This window comes from Phyllobates terribilis, unplaced genomic scaffold, assembly GCF_046119375.1.
Source record: "Phyllobates terribilis strain yellow unplaced genomic scaffold, ASM4611937v1 Scaffold_2817__1_contigs__length_104771, whole genome shotgun sequence".
In the NCBI taxonomy this organism is placed as follows: Eukaryota; Metazoa; Chordata; class Amphibia; order Anura; family Dendrobatidae; genus Phyllobates; species Phyllobates terribilis.
Genome location: NW_027365571.1, coordinates 61,620 through 88,509, shown reverse-complemented (window position 1 = coordinate 88,509; position 26,890 = coordinate 61,620). Strand labels below are relative to the sequence as shown.

At 45.5% G+C, this 26,890-nt stretch overlaps 19 non-coding genes and 3 pseudogenes across 19 annotated transcripts; all 22 read left to right on the top strand.

Moving 5' to 3' along the window:
* Nucleotides 1–938: 938 nt before the first annotated feature.
* On the top strand, nucleotides 939–1,129 carry LOC141247183 (U2 spliceosomal RNA). The gene has a single exon (XR_012310672.1). It is a non-coding gene; the product is annotated as a U2 spliceosomal RNA (small nuclear RNA).
* A 1,115-nt stretch (nucleotides 1,130–2,244) lies between these two features.
* LOC141247144 (U2 spliceosomal RNA) lies at nucleotides 2,245–2,360 on the top strand (annotated as a pseudogene).
* Nucleotides 2,361–2,884: 524 nt separating this feature from the next.
* On the top strand, nucleotides 2,885–3,066 carry LOC141247137 (U2 spliceosomal RNA). The gene has a single exon (XR_012310636.1). It is a non-coding gene; the product is annotated as a U2 spliceosomal RNA (small nuclear RNA).
* A 1,115-nt stretch (nucleotides 3,067–4,181) lies between these two features.
* Nucleotides 4,182–4,372, top strand: LOC141247182 (U2 spliceosomal RNA). The gene has a single exon (XR_012310671.1). It is a non-coding gene; the product is annotated as a U2 spliceosomal RNA (small nuclear RNA).
* A 1,118-nt stretch (nucleotides 4,373–5,490) lies between these two features.
* Nucleotides 5,491–5,681, top strand: LOC141247181 (U2 spliceosomal RNA). Its single transcript, XR_012310670.1, has one exon. It is a non-coding gene; the product is annotated as a U2 spliceosomal RNA (small nuclear RNA).
* A 1,115-nt stretch (nucleotides 5,682–6,796) lies between these two features.
* On the top strand, nucleotides 6,797–6,987 carry LOC141247129 (U2 spliceosomal RNA). Its single transcript, XR_012310628.1, has one exon. It is a non-coding gene; the product is annotated as a U2 spliceosomal RNA (small nuclear RNA).
* Nucleotides 6,988–8,102: 1,115 nt separating this feature from the next.
* LOC141247180 (U2 spliceosomal RNA) lies at nucleotides 8,103–8,293 on the top strand. Its single transcript, XR_012310669.1, has one exon. It is a non-coding gene; the product is annotated as a U2 spliceosomal RNA (small nuclear RNA).
* Nucleotides 8,294–9,408: 1,115 nt separating this feature from the next.
* LOC141247122 (U2 spliceosomal RNA) lies at nucleotides 9,409–9,599 on the top strand. Its single transcript, XR_012310622.1, has one exon. It is a non-coding gene; the product is annotated as a U2 spliceosomal RNA (small nuclear RNA).
* Nucleotides 9,600–10,714: 1,115 nt separating this feature from the next.
* On the top strand, nucleotides 10,715–10,905 carry LOC141247178 (U2 spliceosomal RNA). The gene has a single exon (XR_012310667.1). It is a non-coding gene; the product is annotated as a U2 spliceosomal RNA (small nuclear RNA).
* Nucleotides 10,906–12,020: 1,115 nt separating this feature from the next.
* LOC141247177 (U2 spliceosomal RNA) lies at nucleotides 12,021–12,211 on the top strand. The gene has a single exon (XR_012310666.1). It is a non-coding gene; the product is annotated as a U2 spliceosomal RNA (small nuclear RNA).
* A 1,115-nt stretch (nucleotides 12,212–13,326) lies between these two features.
* On the top strand, nucleotides 13,327–13,479 carry LOC141247141 (U2 spliceosomal RNA; annotated as a pseudogene).
* Nucleotides 13,480–14,003: 524 nt separating this feature from the next.
* LOC141247135 (U2 spliceosomal RNA) lies at nucleotides 14,004–14,185 on the top strand. The gene has a single exon (XR_012310634.1). It is a non-coding gene; the product is annotated as a U2 spliceosomal RNA (small nuclear RNA).
* A 1,115-nt stretch (nucleotides 14,186–15,300) lies between these two features.
* On the top strand, nucleotides 15,301–15,491 carry LOC141247176 (U2 spliceosomal RNA). Its single transcript, XR_012310665.1, has one exon. It is a non-coding gene; the product is annotated as a U2 spliceosomal RNA (small nuclear RNA).
* Nucleotides 15,492–16,606: 1,115 nt separating this feature from the next.
* LOC141247140 (U2 spliceosomal RNA) lies at nucleotides 16,607–16,759 on the top strand (annotated as a pseudogene).
* Nucleotides 16,760–17,283: 524 nt separating this feature from the next.
* LOC141247134 (U2 spliceosomal RNA) lies at nucleotides 17,284–17,465 on the top strand. The gene has a single exon (XR_012310633.1). It is a non-coding gene; the product is annotated as a U2 spliceosomal RNA (small nuclear RNA).
* A 1,112-nt stretch (nucleotides 17,466–18,577) lies between these two features.
* On the top strand, nucleotides 18,578–18,768 carry LOC141247175 (U2 spliceosomal RNA). The gene has a single exon (XR_012310664.1). It is a non-coding gene; the product is annotated as a U2 spliceosomal RNA (small nuclear RNA).
* A 1,115-nt stretch (nucleotides 18,769–19,883) lies between these two features.
* On the top strand, nucleotides 19,884–20,074 carry LOC141247173 (U2 spliceosomal RNA). Its single transcript, XR_012310663.1, has one exon. It is a non-coding gene; the product is annotated as a U2 spliceosomal RNA (small nuclear RNA).
* Nucleotides 20,075–21,189: 1,115 nt separating this feature from the next.
* Nucleotides 21,190–21,380, top strand: LOC141247172 (U2 spliceosomal RNA). Its single transcript, XR_012310662.1, has one exon. It is a non-coding gene; the product is annotated as a U2 spliceosomal RNA (small nuclear RNA).
* A 1,115-nt stretch (nucleotides 21,381–22,495) lies between these two features.
* LOC141247171 (U2 spliceosomal RNA) lies at nucleotides 22,496–22,686 on the top strand. The gene has a single exon (XR_012310661.1). It is a non-coding gene; the product is annotated as a U2 spliceosomal RNA (small nuclear RNA).
* A 1,115-nt stretch (nucleotides 22,687–23,801) lies between these two features.
* Nucleotides 23,802–23,992, top strand: LOC141247170 (U2 spliceosomal RNA). The gene has a single exon (XR_012310660.1). It is a non-coding gene; the product is annotated as a U2 spliceosomal RNA (small nuclear RNA).
* A 1,115-nt stretch (nucleotides 23,993–25,107) lies between these two features.
* LOC141247169 (U2 spliceosomal RNA) lies at nucleotides 25,108–25,298 on the top strand. Its single transcript, XR_012310659.1, has one exon. It is a non-coding gene; the product is annotated as a U2 spliceosomal RNA (small nuclear RNA).
* Nucleotides 25,299–26,413: 1,115 nt separating this feature from the next.
* LOC141247168 (U2 spliceosomal RNA) lies at nucleotides 26,414–26,604 on the top strand. Its single transcript, XR_012310658.1, has one exon. It is a non-coding gene; the product is annotated as a U2 spliceosomal RNA (small nuclear RNA).
* Nucleotides 26,605–26,890: the final 286 nt, after the last annotated feature.

The following is a 26,890-nucleotide window of genomic DNA, read 5'->3' as shown; positions in this document are numbered from 1 at the left end:
CTGTGCATTGCATTGCCATGTAATGTGATGCAATGCTATCTTTCTAGCTCTCCCTTTTTACTTCCTTTTGGATAAACAGACATATTAGGCAAGCATTTTGGAGCTTTCACCTAAATAACTACAGGTGGTGAGATAAGCTGCACAATATAATTGACCTTTCAGTATATTGTTGCACACACACCATCTATTTAGCAAATGCCCTTGTTATCAACAGCAGCCTTTTAAACTCACCTGAGCTAACAGGTATGTGCGCTGGTTACTCTGCTGCGCTTAAAATTTCTTTTTTGGTTTGCTACAATGCCTTTTCTGAAACGTTGTCTCCTTCTGCTGGAACACTGACTTCTTTCATTTAATGCCTGCAGACTATAAAAGAGAACCCAACCCAAAAAGTTTGGTTGATTAGTCTGTGGCATTCTGTTAAACTGTTGCTTATGGCGGTCTCTGTGAGCTTCTCAGCGACATTCAGCCAGCCAGGTATCCTGCCTGCAGTAGATGGAATGTGGCAATGGAACGCTGGCTGCGCGTGTCATAATAGGCTCTGAGCCTTTATATACCTGTGCACAGCAGCAGCCACCTTCAGTCTGCTGCTGGACAGCCAGCAGCAGCAGCAGCAGGAGAGGTATGTAATCAGGAGCCCTCCTGCTAAGGGTAGACAGCTGCTCGTTCCACCCCACCCCCCGCCTTAATTGGTTCTCCTCCCTTCCAACGGTGTTGAGGCGGGTGGGAACAGCAGGGGGTGAAGGTGCTGTGTTTAAAGAGGTGGAGTTATGCAGATCTAAAACGCGTGGATTGCAGCAGCAGCAAGCCGAAAAGTGCAGGCATGTAAGGGATCTAGAGGTTGACAACATGTCTTCTTAACGGGAGTCCAGGAGCTCATCTCCACAAATGGACTTTTCAGGATCCTTGGGTGGCTCCGTAGTTTGAAACCAATTCTGGTTATCGCTTCTCGGCCTTTTGGCTAAGATCAAGTGTAGTATCTGTTCTTATCAGTTTAATATCTGATACGTCCCCTATCTGGGGACCATATATTAAATGGATTTTTAGAACAGGGAGATGGAAAAAGAGCTTGCTCTGTCCACTCCACGCATTGACCTGGTATTGCAGTATCTCCAGGACCGGTGCACCCCTTCTTTAATGCAGTTTCTAAAATCAGAAAGAATTGAATTCAATGTTTTTTGTTCATTTTGCTTGTTTGTCGGATTTTGGGATGGACTCTTTGGCTTTGCTTTTCTTCTCCTCATTGGATTTTTCATGTTCAAAGTTGCAGAAGCCAGATTACAAGCTCATTTTGGTTCAACTTCAGCAACTGTGCATTGCATTGCCATGTAATGTGATGCAATGCTATCTTTCTAGCTCTCCCTTTTTACTTCCTTTTGGATAAACAGACATATTAGGCAAGCATTTTGGAGCTTTCACCTAAATAACTACAGGTGGTGAGATAAGCTGCACAATATAATTGACCTTTCAGTATATTGTTGCACACACACCATCTATTTAGCAAATGCCCTTGTTATCAACAGCAGCCTTTTAAACTCACCTGAGCTAACAGGTATGTGCGCTGGTTACTCTGCTGCGCTTAAAATTTCTTTTTTGGTTTGCTACAATGCCTTTTCTGAAACGTTGTCTCCTTCTGCTGGAACACTGACTTCTTTCATTTAATGCCTGCAGACTATAAAAGAGAACCCAACCCAAAAAGTTTGGTTGATTAGTCTGTGGCATTCTGTTAAACTGTTGCTTATGGCGGTCTCTGTGAGCTTCTCAGCGACATTCAGCCAGCCAGGTATTCTGCCTGCAGTAGATGGAATGTGGCAATGGAACGCTGGCTGCGCGTGTCATAATAGGCTCTGAGCCTTTATATACCTGTGCACAGCAGCAGCCACCTTCAGTCTGCTGCTGGACAGCCAGCAGCAGCAGCAGCAGGAGAGGTATGTAATCAGGAGCCCTCCTGCTAAGGGTAGACAGCTGCTCGTTCCACCCCACCCCCCGCCTTAATTGGTTCTCCTCCCTTCCAACGGTGTTGAGGCGGGTGGGAACAGCAGGGGGTGAAGGTGCTGTGTTTAAAGAGGTGGAGTTATGCAGATCTAAAACGCGTGGATTGCAGCAGCAGCAAGCCGAAAAGTGCAGGCATGTAAGGGATCTAGAGGTTGACAACATGTCTTCTTAACGGGAGTCCAGGAGCTCATCTCCACAAATGGACTTTTCAGGATCCTTGCGTGGCTCCGTAGTTTGAAACCAATTCTGGTTATCGCTTCTCGGCCTTTTGGCTAAGATCAAGTGTAGTATCTTTTGAAAAGGCAGTTTTGTCCTTGGGCTGCCCTAGTAAATTGATGCATATTACACACTGGTTTGGTGCACTTGTTAGTACGCCAGGTGGCTCATAGAGTTATCTGATGGAAAACATGGCCCTCCAGGATCGAAGTCACTATGCTGGGTAAGTGTGAGGGCTTTGGAGCAATGTGCCCCAGGAGTAGGCGCCCTGGTGGGAGTCCAAGCTTACTGGGACTGGGAACCCCAGAAAGACTTGGCTTCGTAGCACGCCGCACCTTTGCAAATCATACTTTCTGAGCAACCCCCCCTATTCCTGGCCTCCGGGCTAGGAAGGGGAATTTTTATAAACCTGGTCGGAGGTCCGGTCAGCTTTGGGCTGAGAAACCAACACAGGCTCCAGCTCCACTAGGGTGGCAGCCTAGATGGAAGCTGGGAGCACGAAAACGGCTCTTCTCCGGCTTCGGCTAGGGAGAGCATCGGAGATCCCTGACCCTCGCTGTGGCCTTCTGGCTCGGAGGGATGGGGATGGTTTATTGGGGACCCTCTCCTCCGGGAAGAGTCCACATGAATCCTCGCCTCGTGCGCTGTTTTGGTGTGACTTCGGTCACATTTTTCAGTGCCTTGGATGCAGCTTCAATCAAAAAATCTGTTCTTATCAGTTTAATATCTGATACATCCCCTATCTGGGGACCATATATTAAATGGATTTTTAGAACAGGGAGATGGAAAAAGAGCTTGCTCTGTCCACTCCACGCATTGACCTGGTATTGCAGTATCTCCAGGACCGGTGCACCCCTTCTTTAATGCAGTTTCTAAAATCAGAAAGAATTGAATTCAATGTTTTTTGTTCATTTTGCTTGTTTGTCGGATTTTGGGATGGACTCTTTGGCTTTGCTTTTCTTCTCCTCATTGGATTTTTCATGTTCAAAGTTGCAGAAGCCAGATTACAAGCTCATTTTGGTTCAACTTCAGCAACTGTGCATTGCATTGCCATGTAATGTGATGCAATGCTATCTTTCTAGCTCTCCCTTTTTACTTCCTTTTGGATAAACAGACATATTAGGCAAGCATTTTGGAGCTTTCACCTAAATAACTACAGGTGGTGAGATAAGCTGCACAATATAATTGACCTTTCAGTATATTGTTGCACACACACCATCTATTTAGCAAATGCCCTTGTTATCAACAGCAGCCTTTTAAACTCACCTGAGCTAACAGGTATGTGCGCTGGTTACTCTGCTGCGCTTAAAATTTCTTTTTTGGTTTGCTACAATGCCTTTTCTGAAACGTTGTCTCCTTCTGCTGGAACACTGACTTCTTTCATTTAATGCCTGCAGACTATAAAAGAGAACCCAACCCAAAAAGTTTGGTTGATTAGTCTGTGGCATTCTGTTAAACTGTTGCTTATGGCGGTCTCTGTGAGCTTCTCAGCGACATTCAGCCAGCCAGGTATCCTGCCTGCAGTAGATGGAATGTGGCAATGGAACGCTGGCTGCGCGTGTCATAATAGGCTCTGAGCCTTTATATACCTGTGCACAGCAGCATCCACCTTCAGTCTGCTGCTGGACAGCCAGCAGCAGCAGCAGCAGGAGAGGTATGTAATCAGGAGCCCTCCTGCTAAGGGTAGACAGCTGCTCGTTCCACCCCACCCCCCGCCTTAATTGGTTCTCCTCCCTTCCAACGGTGTTGAGGCGGGTGGGAACAGCAGGGGGTGAAGGTGCTGTGTTTAAAGAGGTGGAGTTATGCAGATCTAAAACGCGTGGATTGCAGCAGCAGCAAGCCGAAAAGTGCAGGCATGTAAGGGATCTAGAGGTTGACAACATGTCTTCTTAACGGGAGTCCAGGAGCTCATCTCCACAAATGGACTTTTCAGGATCCTTGGGTGGCTCCGTAGTTTGAAACCAATTCTGGTTATCGCTTCTCGGCCTTTTGGCTAAGATCAAGTGTAGTATCTGTTCTTATCAGTTTAATATCTGATACGTCCCCTATCTGGGGACCATATATTAAATGGATTTTTAGAACAGGGAGATGGAAAAAGAGCTTGCTCTGTCCACTCCACGCATTGACCTGGTATTGCAGTATCTCCAGGACCGGTGCACCCCTTCTTTAATGCAGTTTCTAAAATCAGAAAGAATTGAATTCAATGTTTTTTGTTCATTTTGCTTGTTTGTCGGATTTTGGGATGGACTCTTTGGCTTTGCTTTTCTTCTCCTCATTGGATTTTTCATGTTCAAAGTTGCAGAAGCCAGATTACAAGCTCATTTTGGTTCAACTTCAGCAACTGTGCATTGCATTGCCATGTAATGTGATGCAATGCTATCTTTCTAGCTCTCCCTTTTTACTTCCTTTTGGATAAACAGACATATTAGGCAAGCATTTTGGAGCTTTCACCTAAATAACTACAGGTGGTGAGATAAGCTGCACAATATAATTGACCTTTCAGTATATTGTTGCACACACACCATCTATTTAGCAAATGCCCTTGTTATCAACAGCAGCCTTTTAAACTCACCTGAGCTAACAGGTATATGCGCTGGTTACTCTGCTGCGCTTAAAATTTCTTTTTTGGTTTGCTACAATGCCTTTTCTGAAACGTTGTCTCCTTCTGCTGGAACACTGACTTCTTTCATTTAATGCCTGCAGACTATAAAAGAGAACCCAACCCAAAAAGTTTGGTTGATTAGTCTGTGGCATTCTGTTAAACTGTTGCTTATGGCGGTCTCTGTGAGCTTCTCAGCGACATTCAGCCAGCCAGGTATCCTGCCTGCAGTAGATGGAATGTGGCAATGGAACGCTGGCTGCGCGTGTCATAATAGGCTCTGAGCCTTTATATACCTGTGCACAGCAGCAGCCACCTTCAGTCTGCTGCTGGACAGCCAGCAGCAGCAGCAGCAGCAGGAGAGGTATGTAATCAGGAGCTCTCCTGCTAAGGGTAGACAGCTGCTCGTTCCACCCCACCCCCCGCCTTAATTGGTTCTCCTCCCTTCCAACGGTGTTGAGGCGGGTGGGAACAGCAGGGGGTGAAGGTGCTGTGTTTAAAGAGGTGGAGTTATGCAGATCTAAAACGCGTGGATTGCAGCAGCAGCAAGCCGAAAAGTGCAGGCATGTAAGGGATCTAGAGGTTGACAACATGTCTTCTTAACGGGAGTCCAGGAGCTCATCTCCACAAATGGACTTTTCAGGATCCTTGGGTGGCTCCGTAGTTTGAAACCAATTCTGGTTATCGCTTCTCGGCCTTTTGGCTAAGATCAAGTGTAGTATCTGTTCTTATCAGTTTAATATCTGATACGTCCCCTATCTGGGGACCATATATTAAATGGATTTTTAGAACAGGGAGATGGAAAAAGAGCTTGCTCTGTCCACTCCACGCATTGACCTGGTATTGCAGTATCTCCAGGACCGGTGCACCCCTTCTTTAATGCAGTTTCTAAAATCAGAAAGAATTGAATTCAATGTTTTTTGTTCATTTTGCTTGTTTGTCGGATTTTGGGATGGACTCTTTGGCTTTGCGTTTCTTCTCCTCATTGGATTTTTCATGTTCAAAGTTGCAGAAGCCAGATTACAAGCTCATTTTGGTTCAACTTCAGCAACTGTGCATTGCATTGCCATGTAATGTGATGCAATGCTATCTTTCTAGCTCTCCCTTTTTACTTCCTTTTGGATAAACAGACATATTAGGCAAGCATTTTGGAGCTTTCACCTAAATAACTACAGGTGGTGAGATAAGCTGCACAATATAATTGACCTTTCAGTATATTGTTGCACACACACCATCTATTTAGCAAATGCCCTTGTTATCAACAGCAGCCTTTTAAACTCACCTGAGCTAACAGGTATGTGCGCTGGTTACTCTGCTGCGCTTAAAATTTCTTTTTTGGTTTGCTACAATGCCTTTTCTGAAACGTTGTCTCCTTCTGCTGGAACACTGACTTCTTTCATTTAATGCCTGCAGACTATAAAAGAGAACCCAACCCAAAAAGTTTGGTTGATTAGTCTGTGGCATTCTGTTAAACTGTTGCTTATGGCGGTCTCTGTGAGCTTCTCAGCGACATTCAGCCAGCCAGGTATCCTGCCTGCAGTAGATGGAATGTGGCAATGGAACGCTGGCTGCGCGTGTCATAATAGGCTCTGAGCCTTTATATACCTGTGCACAGCAGCAGCCACCTTCAGTCTGCTGCTGGACAGCCAGCAGCAGCAGCAGCAGGAGAGGTATGTAATCAGGAGCCCTCCTGCTAAGGGTAGACAGCTGCTCGTTCCACCCCACCCCCCGCCTTAATTGGTTCTCCTCCCTTCCAACGGTGTTGAGGCGGGTGGGAACAGCAGGGGGTGAAGGTGCTGTGTTTAAAGAGGTGGAGTTATGCAGATCTAAAACGCGTGGATTGCAGCAGCAGCAAGCCGAAAAGTGCAGGCATGTAAGGGATCTAGAGGTTGACAACATGTCTTCTTAACGGGAGTCCAGGAGCTCATCTCCACAAATGGACTTTTCAGGATCCTTGGGTGGCTCCGTAGTTTGAAACCAATTCTGGTTATCGCTTCTCGGCCTTTTGGCTAAGATCAAGTGTAGTATCTGTTCTTATCAGTTTAATATCTGATACGTCCCCTATCTGGGGACCATATATTAAATGGATTTTTAGAACAGGGAGATGGAAAAAGAGCTTGCTCTGTCCACTCCACGTATTGACCTGGTATTGCAGTATCTCCAGGACCGGTGCACCCCTTCTTTAATGCAGTTTCTAAAATCAGAAAGAATTGAATTCAATGTTTTTTGTTCATTTTGCTTGTTTGTCGGATTTTGGGATAGACTCTTTGGCTTTGCTTTTCTTCTCCTCATTGGATATTTCATGTTCAAAGTTGCAGAAGCCAGATTACAAGCTCATTTTGGTTCAACTTCAGCAACTGTGCATTGCATTGCCATGTAATGTGATGCAATGCTATCTTTCTAGCTCTCCCTTTTTACTTCCTTTTGGATAAACAGACATATTAGGCAAGCATTTTGGAGCTTTCACCTAAATAACTACAGGTGGTGAGATAAGCTGCACAATATAATTGACCTTTCAGTATATTGTTGCACACACACCATCTATTTAGCAAATGCCCTTGTTATCAACAGCAGCCTTTTAAACTCACCTGAGCTAACAGGTATGTGCGCTGGTTACTCTGCTGCGCTTAAAATTTCTTTTTTGGTTTGCTACAATGCCTTTTCTGAAACGTTGTCTCCTTCTGCTGGAACACTGACTTCTTTCATTTAATGCCTGCAGACTATAAAAGAGAACCCAACCCAAAAAGTTTGGTTGATTAGTCTGTGGCATTCTGTTAAACTGTTGCTTATGGCGGTCTCTGTGAGCTTCTCAGCGACATTCAGCCAGCCAGGTATCCTGCCTGCAGTAGATGGAATGTGGCAATGGAACGCTGGCTGCGCGTGTCATAATAGGCTCTGAGCCTTTATATACCTGTGCACAGCAGCAGCCACCTTCAGTCTGCTGCTGGACAGCCAGCAGCAGCAGCAGCAGGAGAGGTATGTAATCAGGAGCCCTCCTGCTAAGGGTAGACAGCTGCTCGTTCCACCCCACCCCCCGCCTTAATTGGTTCTCCTCCCTTCCAACGGTGTTGAGGCGGGTGGGAACAGCAGGGGGTGAAGGTGCTGTGTTTAAAGAGGTGGAGTTATGCAGATCTAAAACGCGTGGATTGCAGCAGCAGCAAGCCGAAAAGTGCAGGCATGTAAGGGATCTAGAGGTTGACAACATGTCTTCTTAACGGGAGTCCAGGAGCTCATCTCCACAAATGGACTTTTCAGGATCCTTGGGTGGCTCCGTAGTTTGAAACCAATTCTGGTTATCGCTTCTCGGCCTTTTGGCTAAGATCAAGTGTAGTATCTGTTCTTATCAGTTTAATATCTGATACGTCCCCTATCTGGGGACCATATATTAAATGGATTTTTAGAACAGGGAGATGGAAAAAGAGCTTGCTCTGTCCACTCCACGCATTGACCTGGTATTGCAGTATCTCCAGGACCGGTGCACCCCTTCTTTAATGCAGCTTCTAAAATCAGAAAGAATTGAATTCAATGTTTTTTGTTCATTTTGCTTGTTTGTCGGATTTTGGGATGGACTCTTTGGCTTTGCTTTTCTTCTCCTCATTGGATTTTTCATGTTCAAAGTTGCAGAAGCCAGATTACAAGCTCATTTTGGTTCAACTTCAGCAACTGTGCATTGCATTGCCATGTAATGTGATGCAATGCTATCTTTCTAGCTCTCCCTTTTTACTTCCTTTTGGATAAACAGACATATTAGGCAAGCATTTTGGAGCTTTCACCTAAATAACTACAGGTGGTGAGATAAGCTGCACAATATAATTGACCTTTCAGTATATTGTTGCACACACACCATCTATTTAGCAAATGCCCTTGTTATCAACAGCAGCCTTTTAAACTCACCTGAGCTAACAGGTATGTGCGCTGGTTACTCTGCTGCGCTTAAAATTTCTTTTTTGGTTTGCTACAATGCCTTTTCTGAAACGTTGTCTCCTTCTGCTGGAACACTGACTTCTTTCATTTAATGCCTGCAGACTATAAAAGAGAACCCAACCCAAAAAGTTTGGTTGATTAGTCTGTGGCATTCTGTTAAACTGTTGCTTATGGCGGTCTCTGTGAGCTTCTCAGCGACATTCAGCCAGCCAGGTATCCTGCCTGCAGTAGATGGAATGTGGCAATGGAACGCTGGCTGCGCGTGTCATAATAGGCTCTGAGCCTTTATATACCTGTGCACAGCAGCAGCCACCTTCAGTCTGCTGCTGGACAGCCAGCAGCAGCAGCAGCAGGAGAGGTATGTAATCAGGAGCCCTCCTGCTAAGGGTAGACAGCTGCTCGTTCCACCCCACCCCCCGCCTTAATTGGTTCTCCTCCCTTCCAACGGTGTTGAGGCGGGTGGGAACAGCAGGGGGTGAAGGTGCTGTGTTTAAAGAGGTGGAGTTATGCAGATCTAAAACGCGTGGATTGCAGCAGCAGCAAGCCGAAAAGTGCAGGCATGTAAGGGATCTAGAGGTTGACAACATGTCTTCTTAACGGGAGTCCAGGAGCTCATCTCCACAAATGGACTTTTCAGGATCCTTGGGTGGCTCCGTAGTTTGAAACCAATTCTGGTTATTGCTTCTCGGCCTTTTGGCTAAGATCAAGTGTAGTATCTGTTCTTATCAGTTTAATATCTGATACGTCCCCTATCTGGGGACCATATATTAAATGGATTTTTAGAACAGGGAGATGGAAAAAGAGCTTGCTCTGTCCACTCCACGCATTGACCTGGTATTGCAGTATCTCCAGGACCGGTGCACCCCTTCTTTAATGCAGCTTCTAAAATCAGAAAGAATTGAATTCAATGTTTTTTGTTCATTTTGCTTGTTTGTCGGATTTTGGGATGGACTCTTTGGCTTTGCTTTTCTTCTCCTCATTGGATTTTTCATGTTCAAAGTTGCAGAAGCCAGATTACAAGCTCATTTTGGTTCAACTTCAGCAACTGTGCATTGCATTGCCATGTAATGTGATGCAATGCTATCTTTCTAGCTCTCCCTTTTTACTTCCTTTTGGATAAACAGACATATTAGGCAAGCATTTTGGAGCTTTCACCTAAATAACTACAGGTGGTGAGATAAGCTGCACAATATAATTGACCTTTCAGTATATTGTTGCACACACACCATCTATTTAGCAAATGCCCTTGTTGTCAACAGCAGCCTTTTAAACTCACCTGAGCTAACAGGTATGTGCGCTGGTTACTCTGCTGCGCTTAAAATTTCTTTTTTGGTTTGCTACAATGCCTTTTCTGAAACGTTGTCTCCTTCTGCTGGAACACTGACTTCTTTCATTTAATGCCTGCAGACTATAAAAGAGAACCCAACCCAAAAAGTTTGGTTGATTAGTCTGTGGCATTCTGTTAAACTGTTGCTTATGGCGGTCTCTGTGAGCTTCTCAGCGACATTCAGCCAGCCAGGTATCCTGCCTGCAGTAGATGGAATGTGGCAATGGAACGCTGGCTGCGCGTGTCATAATAGGCTCTGAGCCTTTATATACCTGTGCACAGCAGCAGCCACCTTCAGTCTGCTGCTGGACAGCCAGCAGCAGCAGCAGCAGGAGAGGTATGTAATCAGGAGCCCTCCTGCTAAGGGTAGACAGCTGCTCGTTCCACCCCACCCCCCGCCTTAATTGGTTCTCCTCCCTTCCAACGGTGTTGAGGCGGGTGGGAACAGCAGGGGGTGAAGGTGCTGTGTTTAAAGAGGTGGAGTTATGCAGATCTAAAACGCGTGGATTGCAGCAGCAGCAAGCCGAAAAGTGCAGGCATGTAAGGGATCTAGAGGTTGACAACATGTCTTCTTAACGGGAGTCCAGGAGCTCATCTCCACAAATGGACTTTTCAGGATCCTTGGGTGGCTCCGTAGTTTGAAACCAATTCTGGTTATCGCTTCTCGGCCTTTTGGCTAAGATCAAGTGTAGTATCTGTTCTTATCAGTTTAATATCTGATACGTCCCCTATCTGGGGACCATATATTAAATGGATTTTTAGAACAGGGAGATGGAAAAAGAGCTTGCTCTGTCCACTCCACGCATTGACCTGGTATTGCAGTATCTCCAGGACCGGTGCACCCCTTCTTTAATGCAGTTTCTAAAATCAGAAAGAATTGAATTCAATGTTTTTTGTTCATTTTGCTTGTTTGTCGGATTTTGGGATGGACTCTTTGGCTTTGCTTTTCTTCTCCTCATTGGATTTTTCATGTTCAAAGTTGCAGTAGCCAGATTACAAGCTCATTTTGGTTCAACTTCAGCAACTGTGCATTGCATTGCCATGTAATGTGATGCAATGCTATCTTTCTAGCTCTCCCTTTTTACTTCCTTTTGGATAAACAGACATATTAGGCAAGCATTTTGGAGCTTTCACCAAAATAACTACAGGTGGTGAGATAAGCTGCACAATATAATTGACCTTTCAGTATATTGTTGCACACACACCATCTATTTAGCAAATGCCCTTGTTATCAACAGCAGCCTTTTAAACTCACCTGAGCTAACAGGTATGTGCGCTGGTTACTCTGCTGCGCTTAAAATTTCTTTTTTGGTTTGCTACAATGCCTTTTCTGAAACGTTGTCTCCTTCTGCTGGAACACTGACTTCTTTCATTTAATGCCTGCAGACTATAAAAGAGAACCCAACCCAAAAAGTTTGGTTGATTAGTCTGTGGCATTCTGTTAAACTGTTGCTTATGGCGGTCTCTGTGAGCTTCTCAGCGACATTCAGCCAGCCAGGTATCCTGCCTGCAGTAGATGGAATGTGGCAATGGAACGCTGGCTGCGCGTGTCATAATAGGCTCTGAGCCTTTATATACCTGTGCACAGCAGCAGCCACCTTCAGTCTGCTGCTGGACAGCCAGCAGCAGCAGCAGCAGGAGAGGTATATAATCAGGAGCCCTCGTGCTAAGGGTAGACAGCTGCTCGTTCCACCCCACCCCCCGCCTTAATTGGTTCTCCTCCCTTCCAACGGTGTTGAGGCGGGTGGGAACAGCAGGGGGTGAAGGTGCTGTGTTTAAAGAGGTGGAGTTATGCAGATCTAAAACGCGTGGATTGCAGCAGCAGCAAGCCGAAAAGTGCAGGCATGTAAGGGATCTAGAGGTTGACAACATGTCTTCTTAACGGGAGTCCAGGAGCTCATCTCCACAAATGGACTTTTCAGGATCCTTGGGTGGCTCCGTAGTTTGAAACCAATTCTGGTTATCGCTTCTCGGCCTTTTGGCTAAGATCAAGTGTAGTATCTGTTCTTATCAGTTTAATATCTGATACGTCCCCTATCTGGGGACCATATATTAAATGGATTTTTAGAACAGGGAGATGGAAAAAGAGCTTGCTCTGTCCACTCCACGCATTGACCTGGTATTGCAGTATCTCCAGGACCGGTGCACCCCTTCTTTAATGCAGTTTCTAAAATCAGAAAGAATTGAATTCAATGTTTTTTGTTCATTTTGCTTGTTTGTCGGATTTTGGGATGGACTCTTTGGCTTTGCTTTTCTTCTCCTCATTGGATTTTTCATGTTCAAAGTTGCAGAAGCCAGATTACAAGCTCATTTTGGTTCAACTTCAGCAACTGTGCATTGCATTGCCATGTAATGTGATGCAATGCTATCTTTCTAGCTCTCCCTTTTTACTTCCTTTTGGATAAACAGACATATTAGGCAAGCATTTTGGAGCTTTCACCTAAATAACTACAGGTGGTGAGATAAGCTGCACAATATAATTGACCTTTCAGTATATTGTTGCACACACACCATCTATTTAGCAAATGCCCTTGTTATCAACAGCAGCCTTTTAAACTCACCTGAGCTAACAGGTATGTGCGCTGGTTACTCTGCTGCGCTTAAAATTTCTTTTTTGGTTTGCTACAATGCCTTTTCTGAAACGTTGTCTCCTTCTGCTGGAACACTGACTTCTTTCATTTAATGCCTGCAGACTATAAAAGAGAACCCAACCCAAAAAGTTTGGTTGATTAGTCTGTGGCATTCTGTTAAACTGTTGCTTATGGCGGTCTCTGTGAGCTTCTCAGCGACATTCAGCCAGCCAGGTATCCTGCCTGCAGTAGATGGAATGTGGCAATGGAACGCTGGCTGCGCGTGTCATAATAGGCTCTGAGCCTTTATATACCTGTGCACAGCAGCAGCCACCTTCAGTCTGCTGCTGGACAGCCAGCAGCAGCAGCAGCAGGAGAGGTATGTAATCAGGAGCCCTCCTGCTAAGGGTAGACAGCTGCTCGTTCCACCCCACCCCCCGCCTTAATTGGTTCTCCTCCCTTCCAACGGTGTTGAGGCGGGTGGGAACAGCAGGGGGTGAAGGTGCTGTGTTTAAAGAGGTGGAGTTATGCAGATCTAAAACGCGTGGATTGCAGCAGCAGCAAGCCGAAAAGTGCAGGCATGTAAGGGATCTAGAGGTTGACAACATGTCTTCTTAACGGGAGTCCAGGAGCTCATCTCCACAAATGGACTTTTCAGGATCCTTGGGTGGCTCCGTAGTTTGAAACCAATTCTGGTTATCGCTTCTCGGCCTTTTGGCTAAGATCAAGTGTAGTATCGCTTCTCGGCCTTTTGGCTAAGATCAAGTGTAGTATCTTTTGAAAAGGCAGTTTTGTCCTTGGGCTGCCCTAGTAAATTGATGCATATTACACACTGGTTTGGTGCACTTGTTAGTACGCCAGGTGGCTCATAGAGTTATCTGATGGAAAACATGGCCCTCCAGGATCGAAGTCACTAGGCTGGGTAAGTGTGAGGGCTTTGGAGCAATGTGCCCCAGGAGTAGGCGCCCTGGTGGGAGTCCAAGCTTACTGGGACTGGGAACCCCAGAAAGACTTGGCTTCGTAGCACGCCGCACCTTTGCCAATCATACTTTCTGAGCAACCCCCCCTATTCCTGGCCTCCGGGCTAGGAAGGGGAATTTTTATAAACCCGGTCGGAGGTCCGGTCAGCTTTGGGCTGAGAAACCAACACAGGCTCCAGCTCCACTAGGGTGGCAGCCTAGATGGAAGCTGGGAGCACGAAAACGGCTCTTCTCCGGCTTCGGCTAGGGAGAGCATCGGAGATCCCTGACCCTCGCTGTGGCCTTCTGGCTCGGAGGGATGGGGATGGTTTATTGGGGACCCTCTCCTCCGGGAAGGGTCCACATGAATCCTCGCCTCGTGCGCTGTTTTGGTGTGACTTCGGTCACATTTTTCAGTGCCTTGGATGCAGCTTCAATCAAAAAATCTGTTCTTATCAGTTTAATATCTGATACGTCCCCTATCTGGGGACCATATATTAAATGGATTTTTAGAACAGGGAGATGGAAAAAGAGCTTGCTCTGTCCACTCCACGCATTGACCTGGTATTGCAGTATCTCCAGGACCGGTGCACCCCTTCTTTAATGCAGTTTCTAAAATCAGAAAGAATTGAATTCAATGTTTTTTGTTCATTTTGCTTGTTTGTCGGATTTTGGGATGGACTCTTTGGCTTTGCTTTTCTTCTCCTCATTGGATTTTTCATGTTCAAAGTTGCAGAAGCCAGATTACAAGCTCATTTTGGTTCAACTTCAGCAACTGTGCATTGCATTGCCATGTAATGTGATGCAATGCTATCTTTCTAGCTCTCCCTTTTTACTTCCTTTTGGATAAACAGACATATTAGGCAAGCATTTTGGAGCTTTCACCTAAATAACTACAGGTGGTGAGATAAGCTGCACAATATAATTGACCTTTCAGTATATTGTTGCACACACACCATCTATTTAGCAAATGCCCTTGTTATCAACAGCAGCCTTTTAAACTCACCTGAGCTAACAGGTATGTGCGCTGGTTACTCTGCTGCGCTTAAAATTTCTTTTTTGGTTTGCTACAATGCCTTTTCTGAAACGTTGTCTCCTTCTGCTGGAACACTGACTTCTTTCATTTAATGCCTGCAGACTATAAAAGAGAACCCAACCCAAAAAGTTTGGTTGATTAGTCTGTGGCATTCTGTTAAACTGTTGCTTATGGCGGTCTCTGTGAGCTTCTCAGCGACATTCAGCCAGCCAGGTATCCTGCCTGCAGTAGATGGAATGTGGCAATGGAACGCTGGCTGCGCGTGTCATAATAGGCTCTGAGCCTTTATATACCTGTGCACAGCAGCAGCCACCTTCAGTCTGCTGCTGGACAGCCAGCAGCAGCAGCAGCAGGAGAGGTATGTAATCAGGAGCCCTCCTGCTAAGGGTAGACAGCTGCTCGTTCCACCCCACCCCCCGCCTTAATTGGTTCTCCTCCCTTCCAACGGTGTTGAGGCGGGTGGGAACAGCAGGGGGTGAAGGTGCTGTGTTTAAAGAGGTGGAGTTATGCAGATCTAAAACGCGTGGATTGCAGCAGCAGCAAGCCGAAAAGTGCAGGCATGTAAGGGATCTAGAGGTTGACAACATGTCTTCTTAACGGGAGTCCAGGAGCTCATCTCCACAAATGGACTTTTCAGGATCCTTGGGTGGCTCCGTAGTTTGAAACCAATTCTGGTTATCGCTTCTCGGCCTTTTGGCTAAGATCAAGTGTAGTATCTGTTCTTATCAGTTTAATATCTGATACGTCCCCTATCTGGGGACCATATATTAAATGGATTTTTAGAACAGGGAGATGGAAAAAGAGCTTGCTCTGTCCACTCCACGCATTGACCTGGTATTGCAGTATCTCCAGGACCGGTGCACCCCTTCTTTAATGCAGTTTCTAAAATCAGAAAGAATTGAATTCAATGTTTTTTGTTCATTTTGCTTGTTTGTCGGATTTTGGGATGGACTCTTTGGCTTTGCTTTTCTTCTCCTCATTGGATTTTTCATGTTCAAAGTTGCAGAAGCCAGATTACAAGCTCATTTTGGTTCAACTTCAGCAACTGTGCATTGCATTGCCATGTAATGTGATGCAATGCTATCTTTCTAGCTCTCCCTTTTTACTTCCTTTTGGATAAACAGACATATTAGGCAAGCATTTTGGAGCTTTCACCTAAATAACTACAGGTGGTGAGATAAGCTGCACAATATAATTGACCTTTCAGTATATTGTTGCACACACACCATCTATTTAGCAAATGCCCTTGTTATCAACAGCAGCCTTTTAAACTCACCTGAGCTAACAGGTATGTGCGCTGGTTACTCTGCTGCGCTTAAAATTTCTTTTTTGGTTTGCTACAATGCCTTTTCTGAAACGTTGTCTCCTTCTGCTGGAACACTGACTTCTTTCATTTAATGCCTGCAGACTATAAAAGAGAACCCAACCCAAAAAGTTTGGTTGATTAGTCTGTGGCATTCTGTTAAACTGTTGCTTATGGCGGTCTCTGTGAGCTTCTCAGCGACATTCAGCCAGCCAGGTATCCTGCCTGCAGTAGATGGAATGTGGCAATGGAACGCTGGCTGCGCGTGTCATAATAGGCTCTGAGCCTTTATATACCTGTGCACAGCAGCAGCCACCTTCAGTCTGCTGCTGGACAGCCAGCAGCAGCAGCAGCAGGAGAGGTATGTAATCAGGAGCCCTCCTGCTAAGGGTAGACAGCTGCTCGTTCCACCCCACCCCCCGCCTTAATTGGTTCTCCTCCCTTCCAACGGTGTTGAGGCGGGTGGGAACAGCAGGGGGTGAAGGTGCTGTGTTTAAAGAGGTGGAGTTATGCAGATCTAAAACGCGTGGATTGCAGCAGCAGCAAGCCGAAAAGTGCAGGCATGTAAGGGATCTAGAGGTTGACAACATGTCTTCTTAACGGGAGTCCAGGAGCTCATCTCCACAAATGGACTTTTCAGGATCCTTGGGTGGCTCCGTAGTTTGAAACCAATTCTGGTTATCGCTTCTCGGCCTTTTGGCTAAGATCAAGTGTAGTATCGCTTCTCGGCCTTTTGGCTAAGATCAAGTGTAGTATCTTTTGAAAAGGCAGTTTTGTCCTTGGGCTGCCCTAGTAAATTGATGCATATTACACACTGGTTTGGTGCACTTGTTAGTACGCCAGGTGGCTCATAGAGTTATCTGATGGAAAACATGGCCCTCCAGGATCGAAGTCACTAGGCTGGGTAAGTGTGAGGGCTTTGGAGCAATGTGCCCCAGGAGTAGGCGCCCTGGTGGGAGTCCAAGCTTACTGGGACTGGGAACCCCAGAAAGACTTGGCTTCGTAGCACGCCGCACCTTTGCCAATCATACTTTCTGAGCAACCCCCCCTATTCCTGGCCTCCGGGCTAGGAAGGGGAATTTTTATAAACCCGGTCGGAGGTCCGGTCAGCTTTGGGCTGAGAAACCAACACAGGCTCCAGCTCCACTAGGGTGGCAGCCTAGATGGAAGCTGGGAGCACGAAAACGGCTCTTCTCCGGCTTCGGCTAGGGAGAGCATCGGAGATCCCTGACCCTCGCTGTGGCCTTCTGGCTCGGAGGGATGGGGATGGTTTATTGGGGACCCTCTCCTCCGGGAAGGGTCCACATGAATCCTCGCCTCGTGCGCTGTTTTGGTGTGACTTCGGTCACATTTTTCAGTGCCTTGGATGCAGCTTCAATCAAAAAATCTGTTCTTATCAGTTTAATATCTGATACGTCCCCTATCTGGGGACCATATATTAAATGGATTTTTAGAACAGGGAGATGGAAAAAGAGCTTGCTCTGTCCACTCCACGCATTGACCTGGTATTGCAGTATCTCCAGGACCGGTGCACCCCTTCTTTAATGCAGTTTCTAAAATCAGAAAGAATTGAATTCAATGTTTTTTGTTCATTTTGCTTGTTTGTCGGATTTTGGGATGGACTCTTTGGCTTTGCTTTTCTTCTCCTCATTGGATTTTTCATGTTCAAAGTTGCAGAAGCCAGATTACAAGCTCATTTTGGTTCAACTTCAGCAACTGTGCATTGCATTGCCATGTAATGTGATGCAATGCTATCTTTCTAGCTCTCCCTTTTTACTTCCTTTTGGATAAACAGACATATTAGGCAAGCATTTTGGAGCTTTCACCTAAATAACTACAGGTGGTGAGATAAGCTGCACAATATAATTGACCTTTCAGTATATTGTTGCACACACACCATCTATTTAGCAAATGCCCTTGTTATCAACAGCAGCCTTTTAAACTCACCTGAGCTAACAGGTATGTGCGCTGGTTACTCTGCTGCGCTTAAAATTTCTTTTTTGGTTTGCTACAATGCCTTTTCTGAAACGTTGTCTCCTTCTGCTGGAACACTGACTTCTTTCATTTAATGCCTGCAGACTATAAAAGAGAACCCAACCCAAAAAGTTTGGTTGATTAGTCTGTGGCATTCTGTTAAACTGTTGCTTATGGCGGTCTCTGTGAGCTTCTCAGCGACATTCAGCCAGCCAGGTATCCTGCCTGCAGTAGACGGAATGTGGCAATGGAACGCTGGCTGCGCGTGTCATAATAGGCTCTGAGCCTTTATATACCTGTGCACAGCAGCAGCCACCTTCAGTCTGCTGCTGGACAGCCAGCAGCAGCAGCAGGAGAGGTATGTAATCAGGAGCCCTCCTGCTAAGGGTAGACAGCTGCTCGTTCCACCCCACCCCCCGCCTTAATTGGTTCTCCTCCCTTCCAACGGTGTTGAGGCGGGTGGGAACAGCAGGGGGTGAAGGTGCTGTGTTTAAAGAGGTGGAGTTATGCAGATCTAAAACGCGTGGATTGCAGCAGCAGCAAGCCGAAAAGTGCAGGCATGTAAGGGATCTAGAGGTTGACAACATGTCTTCTTAACGGGAGTCCAGGAGCTCATCTCCACAAATGGACTTTTCAGGATCCTTGGGTGGCTCCGTAGTTTGAAACCAATTCTGGTTATCGCTTCTCGGCCTTTTGGCTAAGATCAAGTGTAGTATCTGTTCTTATCAGTTTAATATCTGATACGTCCCCTATCTGGGGACCATATATTAAATGGATTTTTAGAACAGGGAGATGGAAAAAGAGCTTGCTCTGTCCACTCCACGCATTGACCTGGTATTGCAGTATCTCCAGGACCGGTGCACCCCTTCTTTAATGCAGTTTCTAAAATCAGAAAGAATTGAATTCAATGTTTTTTGTTCATTTTGCTTGTTTGTCGGATTTTGGGATGGACTCTTTGGCTTTGCTTTTCTTCTCCTCATTGGATTTTTCATGTTCAAAGTTGCAGAAGCCAGATTACAAGCTCATTTTGGTTCAACTTCAGCAACTGTGCATTGCATTGCCATGTAATGTGATGCAATGCTATCTTTCTAGCTCTCCCTTTTTACTTCCTTTTGGATAAACAGACATATTAGGCAAGCATTTTGGAGCTTTCACCTAAATAACTACAGGTGGTGAGATAAGCTGCACAATATAATTGACCTTTCAGTATATTGTTGCACACACACCATCTATTTAGCAAATGCCCTTGTTATCAACAGCAGCCTTTTAAACTCACCTGAGCTAACAGGTATGTGCGCTGGTTACTCTGCTGCGCTTAAAATTTCTTTTTTGGTTTGCTACAATGCCTTTTCTGAAACGTTGTCTCCTTCTGCTGGAACACTGACTTCTTTCATTTAATGCCTGCAGACTATAAAAGAGAACCCAACCCAAAAAGTTTGGTTGATTAGTCTGTGGCATTCTGTTAAACTGTTGCTTATGGCGGTCTCTGTGAGCTTCTCAGCGACATTCAGCCAGCCAGGTATCCTGCCTGCAGTAGATGGAATGTGGCAATGGAACGCTGGCTGCGCGTGTCATAATAGGCTCTGAGCCTTTATATACCTGTGCACAGCAGCAGCCACCTTCAGTCTGCTGCTGGACAGCCAGCAGCAGCAGCAGCAGGAGAGGTATGTAATCAGGAGCCCTCCTGCTAAGGGTAGACAGCTGCTCGTTCCACCCCACCCCCCGCCTTAATTGGTTCTCCTCCCTTCCAACGGTGTTGAGGCGGGTGGGAACAGCAGGGGGTGAAGGTGCTGTGTTTAAAGAGGTGGAGTTATGCAGATCTAAAACGCGTGGATTGCAGCAGCAGCAAGCCGAAAAGTGCAGGCATGTAAGGGATCTAGAGGTTGACAACATGTCTTCTTAACGGGAGTCCAGGAGCTCATCTCCACAAATGGACTTTTCAGGATCCTTGGGTGGCTCCGTAGTTTGAAACCAATTCTGGTTATCGCTTCTCGGCCTTTTGGCTAAGATCAAGTGTAGTATCTGTTCTTATCAGTTTAATATCTGATACGTCCCCTATCTGGGGACCATATATTAAATGGATTTTTAGAACAGGGAGATGGAAAAAGAGCTTGCTCTGTCCACTCCACGCATTGACCTGGTATTGCAGTATCTCCAGGACCGGTGCACCCCTTCTTTAATGCAGTTTCTAAAATCAGAAAGAATTGAATTCAATGTTTTTTGTTCATTTTGCTTGTTTGTCGGATTTTGGGATGGACTCTTTGGCTTTGCTTTTCTTCTCCTCATTGGATTTTTCATGTTCAAAGTTGCAGAAGCCAGATTACAAGCTCATTTTGGTTCAACTTCAGCAACTGTGCATTGCATTGCCATGTAATGTGATGCAATGCTATCTTTCTAGCTCTCCCTTTTTACTTCCTTTTGGATAAACAGACATATTAGGCAAGCATTTTGGAGCTTTCACCTAAATAACTACAGGTGGTGAGATAAGCTGCACAATATAATTGACCTTTCAGTATATTGTTGCACACACACCATCTATTTAGCAAATGCCCTTGTTATCAACAGCAGCCTTTTAAACTCACCTGAGCTAACAGGTATGTGCGCTGGTTACTCTGCTGCGCTTAAAATTTATTTTTTGGTTTGCTACAATGCCTTTTCTGAAACGTTGTCTCCTTCTGCTGGAACACTGACTTCTTTCATTTAATGCCTGCAGACTATAAAAGAGAACCCAACCCAAAAAGTTTGGTTGATTAGTCTGTGGCATTCTGTTAAACTGTTGCTTATGGCGGTCTCTGTGAGCTTCTCAGCGACATTCAGCCAGCCAGGTATCCTGCCTGCAGTAGACGGAATGTGGCAATGGAACGCTGGCTGCGCGTGTCATAATAGGCTTTGAGCCTTTATATACCTGTGCACAGCAGCAGCCACCTTCAGTCTGCTGCTGGACAGCCAGCAGCAGCAGCAGCAGGAGAGGTATGTAATCAGGAGCCCTCCTGCTAAGGGTAGACAGCTGCTCGTTCCACCCCACCCCCCGCCTTAATTGGTTCTCCTCCCTTCCAACGGTGTTGAGGCGGGTGGGAACAGCAGGGGGTGAAGGTGCTGTGTTTAAAGAGGTGGAGTTATGCAGATCTAAAACGCGTGGATTGCAGCAGCAGCAAGCCGAAAAGTGCAGGCATGTAAGGGATCTAGAGGTTGACAACATGTCTTCTTAACGGGAGTCCAGGAGCTCATCTCCACAAATGGACTTTTCAGGATCCTTGGGTGGCTCCGTAGTTTGAAACCAATTCTGGTTATCGCTTCTCGGCCTTTTGGCTAAGATCAAGTGTAGTATCTGTTCTTATCAGTTTAATATCTGATACGTCCCCTATCTGGGGACCATATATTAAATGGATTTTTAGAACAGGGAGATGGAAAAAGAGCTTGCTCTGTCCACTCCACGCATTGACCTGGTATTGCAGTATCTCCAGGACCGGTGCACCCCTTCTTTAATGCAGTTTCTAAAATCAGAAAGAATTGAATTCAATGTTTTTTGTTCATTTTGCTTGTTTGTCGGATTTTGGGATGGACTCTTTGGCTTTGATTTTCTTCTCCTCATTGGATTTTTCATGTTCAAAGTTGCAGAAGCCAGATTACAAGCTCATTTTGGTTCAACTTCAGCAACTGTGCATTGCATTGCCATGTAATGTGATGCAATGCTATCTTTCTAGCTCTCCCTTTTTACTTCCTTTTGGATAAACAGACATATTAGGCAAGCATTTTGGAGCTTTCACCTAAATAACTACAGGTGGTGAGATAAGCTGCACAATATAATTGACCTTTCAGTATATTGTTGCACACACACCATCTATTTAGCAAATGCCCTTGTTATCAACAGCAGCCTTTTAAACTCACCTGAGCTAACAGGTATGTGCGCTGGTTACTCTGCTGCGCTTAAAATTTCTTTTTTGGTTTGCTACAATGCCTTTTCTGAAACGTTGTCTCCTTCTGCTGGAACACTGACTTCTTTCATTTAATGCCTGCAGACTATAAAAGAGAACCCAACCCAAAAAGTTTGGTTGATTAGTCTGTGGCATTCTGTTAAACTGTTGCTTATGGCGGTCTCTGTGAGCTTCTCAGCGACATTCAGCCAGCCAGGTATCCTGCCTGCAGTAGATGGAATGTGGCAATGGAACGCTGGCTGCGCGTGTCATAATAGGCTCTGAGCCTTTATATACCTGTGCACAGCAGCAGCCACCTTCAGTCTGCTGCTGGACAGCCAGCAGCAGCAGCAGCAGGAGAGGTATGTAATCAGGAGCCCTCCTGCTAAGGGTAGACAGCTGCTCGTTCCACCCCACCCCCCGCCTTAATTGGTTCTCCTCCCTTCCAACGGTGTTGAGGCGGGTGGGAACAGCAGGGGGTGAAGGTGCTGTGTTTAAAGAGGTGGAGTTATGCAGATCTAAAACGCGTGGATTGCAGCAGCAGCAAGCCGAAAAGTGCAGGCATGTAAGGGATCTAGAGGTTGACAACATGTCTTCTTAACGGGAGTCCAGGAGCTCATCTCCACAAATGGACTTTTCAGGATCCTTGGGTGGCTCCGTAGTTTGAAACCAATTCTGGTTATCGCTTCTCGGCCTTTTGGCTAAGATCAAGTGTAGTATCTGTTCTTATCAGTTTAATATCTGATACGTCCCCTATCTGGGGACCATATATTAAATGGATTTTTAGAACAGGGAGATGGAAAAAGAGCTTGCTCTGTCCACTCCACGCATTGACCTGGTATTGCAGTATCTCCAGGACCGGTGCACCCCTTCTTTAATGCAGTTTCTAAAATCAGAAAGAATTGAATTCAATGTTTTTTGTTCATTTTGCTTGTTTGTCGGATTTTGGGATGGACTCTTTGGCTTTGCTTTTCTTCTCCTCATTGGATTTTTCATGTTCAAAGTTGCAGAAGCCAGATTACAAGCTCATTTTGGTTCAACTTCAGCAACTGTGCATTGCATTGCCATGTAATGTGATGCAATGCTATCTTTCTAGCTCTCCCTTTTTACTTCCTTTTGGATAAACAGACATATTAGGCAAGCATTTTGGAGCTTTCACCTAAATAACTACAGGTGGTGAGATAAGCTGCACAATATAATTGACCTTTCAGTATATTGTTGCACACACACCATCTATTTAGCAAATGCCCTTGTTATCAACAGCAGCCTTTTAAACTCACCTGAGCTAACAGGTATGTGCGCTGGTTACTCTGCTGCGCTTAAAATTTATTTTTTGGTTTGCTACAATGCCTTTTCTGAAACGTTGTCTCCTTCTGCTGGAACACTGACTTCTTTCATTTAATGCCTGCAGACTATAAAAGAGAACCCAACCCAAAAAGTTTGGTTGATTAGTCTGTGGCATTCTGTTAAACTGTTGCTTATGGCGGTCTCTGTGAGCTTCTCAGCGACATTCAGCCAGCCAGGTATCCTGCCTGCAGTAGACGGAATGTGGCAATGGAACGCTGGCTGCGCGTGTCATAATAGGCTTTGAGCCTTTATATACCTGTGCACAGCAGCAGCCACCTTCAGTCTGCTGCTGGACAGCCAGCAGCAGCAGCAGCAGGAGAGGTATGTAATCAGGAGCCCTCCTGCTAAGGGTAGACAGCTGCTCGTTCCACCCCACCCCCCGCCTTAATTGGTTCTCCTCCCTTCCAACGGTGTTGAGGCGGGTGGGAACAGCAGGGGGTGAAGGTGCTGTGTTTAAAGAGGTGGAGTTATGCAGATCTAAAACGCGTGGATTGCAGCAGCAGCAAGCCGAAAAGTGCAGGCATGTAAGGGATCTAGAGGTTGACAACATGTCTTCTTAATGGGAGTCCAGGAGCTCATCTCCACAAATGGACTTTTCAGGATCCTTGGGTGGCTCCGTAGTTTGAAACCAATTCTGGTTATCGCTTCTCGGCCTTTTGGCTAAGATCAAGTGTAGTATCTGTTCTTATCAGTTTAATATCTGATACGTCCCCTATCTGGGGACCATATATTAAATGGATTTTTAGAACAGGGAGATGGAAAAAGAGCTTGCTCTGTCCACTCCACGCATTGACCTGGTATTGCAGTATCTCCAGGACCGGTGCACCCCTTCTTTAATGCAGTTTCTAAAATCAGAAAGAATTGAATTCAATGTTTTTTGTTCATTTTGCTTGTTTGTCGGATTTTGGGATGGACTCTTTGGCTTTGCTTTTCTTCTCCTCATTGGATTTTTCATGTTCAAAGTTGCAGAAGCCAGATTACAAGCTCATTTTGGTTCAACTTCAGCAACTGTGCATTGCATTGCCATGTAATGTGATGCAATGCTATCTTTCTAGCTCTCCCTTTTTACTTCCTTTTGGATAAACAGACATATTAGGCAAGCATTTTGGAGCTTTCACCTAAATAACTACAGGTGGTGAGATAAGCTGCACAATATAATTGACCTTTCAGTATATTGTTGCACACACACCATCTATTTAGCAAATGCCCTTGTTATCAACAGCAGCCTTTTAAACTCACCTGAGCTAACAGGTATGTGCGCTGGTTACTCTGCTGCGCTTAAAATTTCTTTTTTGGTTTGCTACAATGCCTTTTCTGAAACGTTGTCTCCTTCTGCTGGAACACTGACTTCTTTCATTTAATGCCTGCAGACTATAAAAGAGAACCCAACCCAAAAAGTTTGGTTGATTAGTCTGTGGCATTCTGTTAAACTGTTGCTTATGGCGGTCTCTGTGAGCTTCTCAGCGACATTCAGCCAGCCAGGTATCCTGCCTGCAGTAGACGGAATGTGGCAATGGAACGCTGGCTGCGCGTGTCATAATAGGCTCTGAGCCTTTATATACCTGTGCACAGCAGCAGCCACCTTCAGTCTGCTGCTGGACAGCCAGCAGCAGCAGCAGCAGGAGAGGTATGTAATCAGGAGCCCTCCTGCTAAGGGTAGACAGCTGCTCGTTCCACCCCACCCCCCGCCTTAATTGGTTCTCCTCCCTTCCAACGGTGTTGAGGCGGGTGGGAACAGCAGGGGGTGAAGGTGCTGTGTTTAAAGAGGTGGAGTTATGCAGATCTAAAACGCGTGGATTGCAGCAGCAGCAAGCCGAAAAGTGCAGGCATGTAAGGGATCTAGAGGTTGACAACATGTCTTCTTAACGGGAGTCCAGGAGCTCATCTCCACAAATGGACTTTTCAGGATCCTTGGGTGGCTCCGTAGTTTGAAACCAATTCTGGTTATCGCTTCTCGGCCTTTTGGCTAAGATCAAGTGTAGTATCTGTTCTTATCAGTTTAATATCTGATACGTCCCCTATCTGGGGACCATATATTAAATGGATTTTTAGAACAGGGAGATGGAAAAAGAGCTTGCTCTGTCCACTCCACGCATTGACCTGGTATTGCAGTATCTCCAGGACCGGTGCACCCCTTCTTTAATGCAGTTTCTAAAATCAGAAAGAATTGAATTCAATGTTTTTTGTTCATTTTGCTTGTTTGTCGGATTTTGGGATGGACTCTTTGGCTTTGATTTTCTTCTCCTCATTGGATTTTTCATGTTCAAAGTTGCAGAAGCCAGATTACAAGCTCATTTTGGTTCAACTTCAGCAACTGTGCATTGCATTGCCATGTAATGTGATGCAATGCTATCTTTCTAGCTCTCCCTTTTTACTTCCTTTTGGATAAACAGACATATTAGGCAAGCATTTTGGAGCTTTCACCTAAATAACTACAGGTGGTGAGATAAGCTGCACAATATAATTGACCTTTCAGTATATTGTTGCACACACACCATCTATTTAGCAAATGCCCTTGTTATCAACAGCAGCCTTTTAAACTCACCTGAGCTAACAGGTATGTGCGCTGGTTACTCTGCTGCGCTTAAAATTTCTTTTTTGGTTTGCTACAATGCCTTTTCTGAAACGTTGTCTCCTTCTGCTGGAACACTGACTTCTTTCATTTAATGCCTGCAGACTATAAAAGAGAACCCAACCCAAAAAGTTTGGTTGATTAGTCTGTGGCATTCTGTTAAACTGTTGCTTATGGCGGTCTCTGTGAGCTTCTCAGCGACATTCAGCCAGCCAGGTATCCTGCCTGCAGTAGATGGAATGTGGCAATGGAACGCTGGCTGCGCGTGTCATAATAGGCTCTGAGCCTTTATATACCTGTGCACAGCAGCAGCCACCTTCAGTCTGCTGCTGGACAGCCAGCAGCAGCAGCAGCAGGAGAGGTATGTAATCAGGAGCCCTCCTGCTAAGGGTAGACAGCTGCTCGTTCCACCCCACCCCCCGCCTTAATTGGTTCTCCTCCCTTCCAACGGTGTTGAGGCGGGTGGGAACAGCAGGGGGTGAAGGTGCTGTGTTTAAAGAGGTGGAGTTATGCAGATCTAAAACGCGTGGATTGCAGCAGCAGCAAGCCGAAAAGTGCAGGCATGTAAGGGATCTAGAGGTTGACAACATGTCTTCTTAACGGGAGTCCAGGAGCTCATCTCCACAAATGGACTTTTCAGGATCCTTGGGTGGCTCCGTAGTTTGAAACCAATTCTGGTTATCGCTTCTCGGCCTTTTGGCTAAGATCAAGTGTAGTATCTGTTCTTATCAGTTTAATATCTGATACGTCCCCTATCTGGGGACCATATATTAAATGGATTTTTAGAACAGGGAGATGGAAAAAGAGCTTGCTCTGTCCACTCCACGCATTGACCTGGTATTGCAGTATCTCCAGGACCGGTGCACCCCTTCTTTAATGCAGTTTCTAAAATCAGAAAGAATTGAATTCAATGTTTTTTGTTCATTTTGCTTGTTTGTCGGATTTTGGGATGGACTCTTTGGCTTTGCTTTTCTTCTCCTCATTGGATTTTTCATGTTCAAAGTTGCAGAAGCCAGATTACAAGCTCATTTTGGTTCAACTTCAGCAACTGTGCATTGCATTGCCATGTAATGTGATGCAATGCTATCTTTCTAGCTCTCCCTTTTTACTTCCTTTTGGATAAACAGACATATTAGGCAAGCATTTTGGAGCTTTCA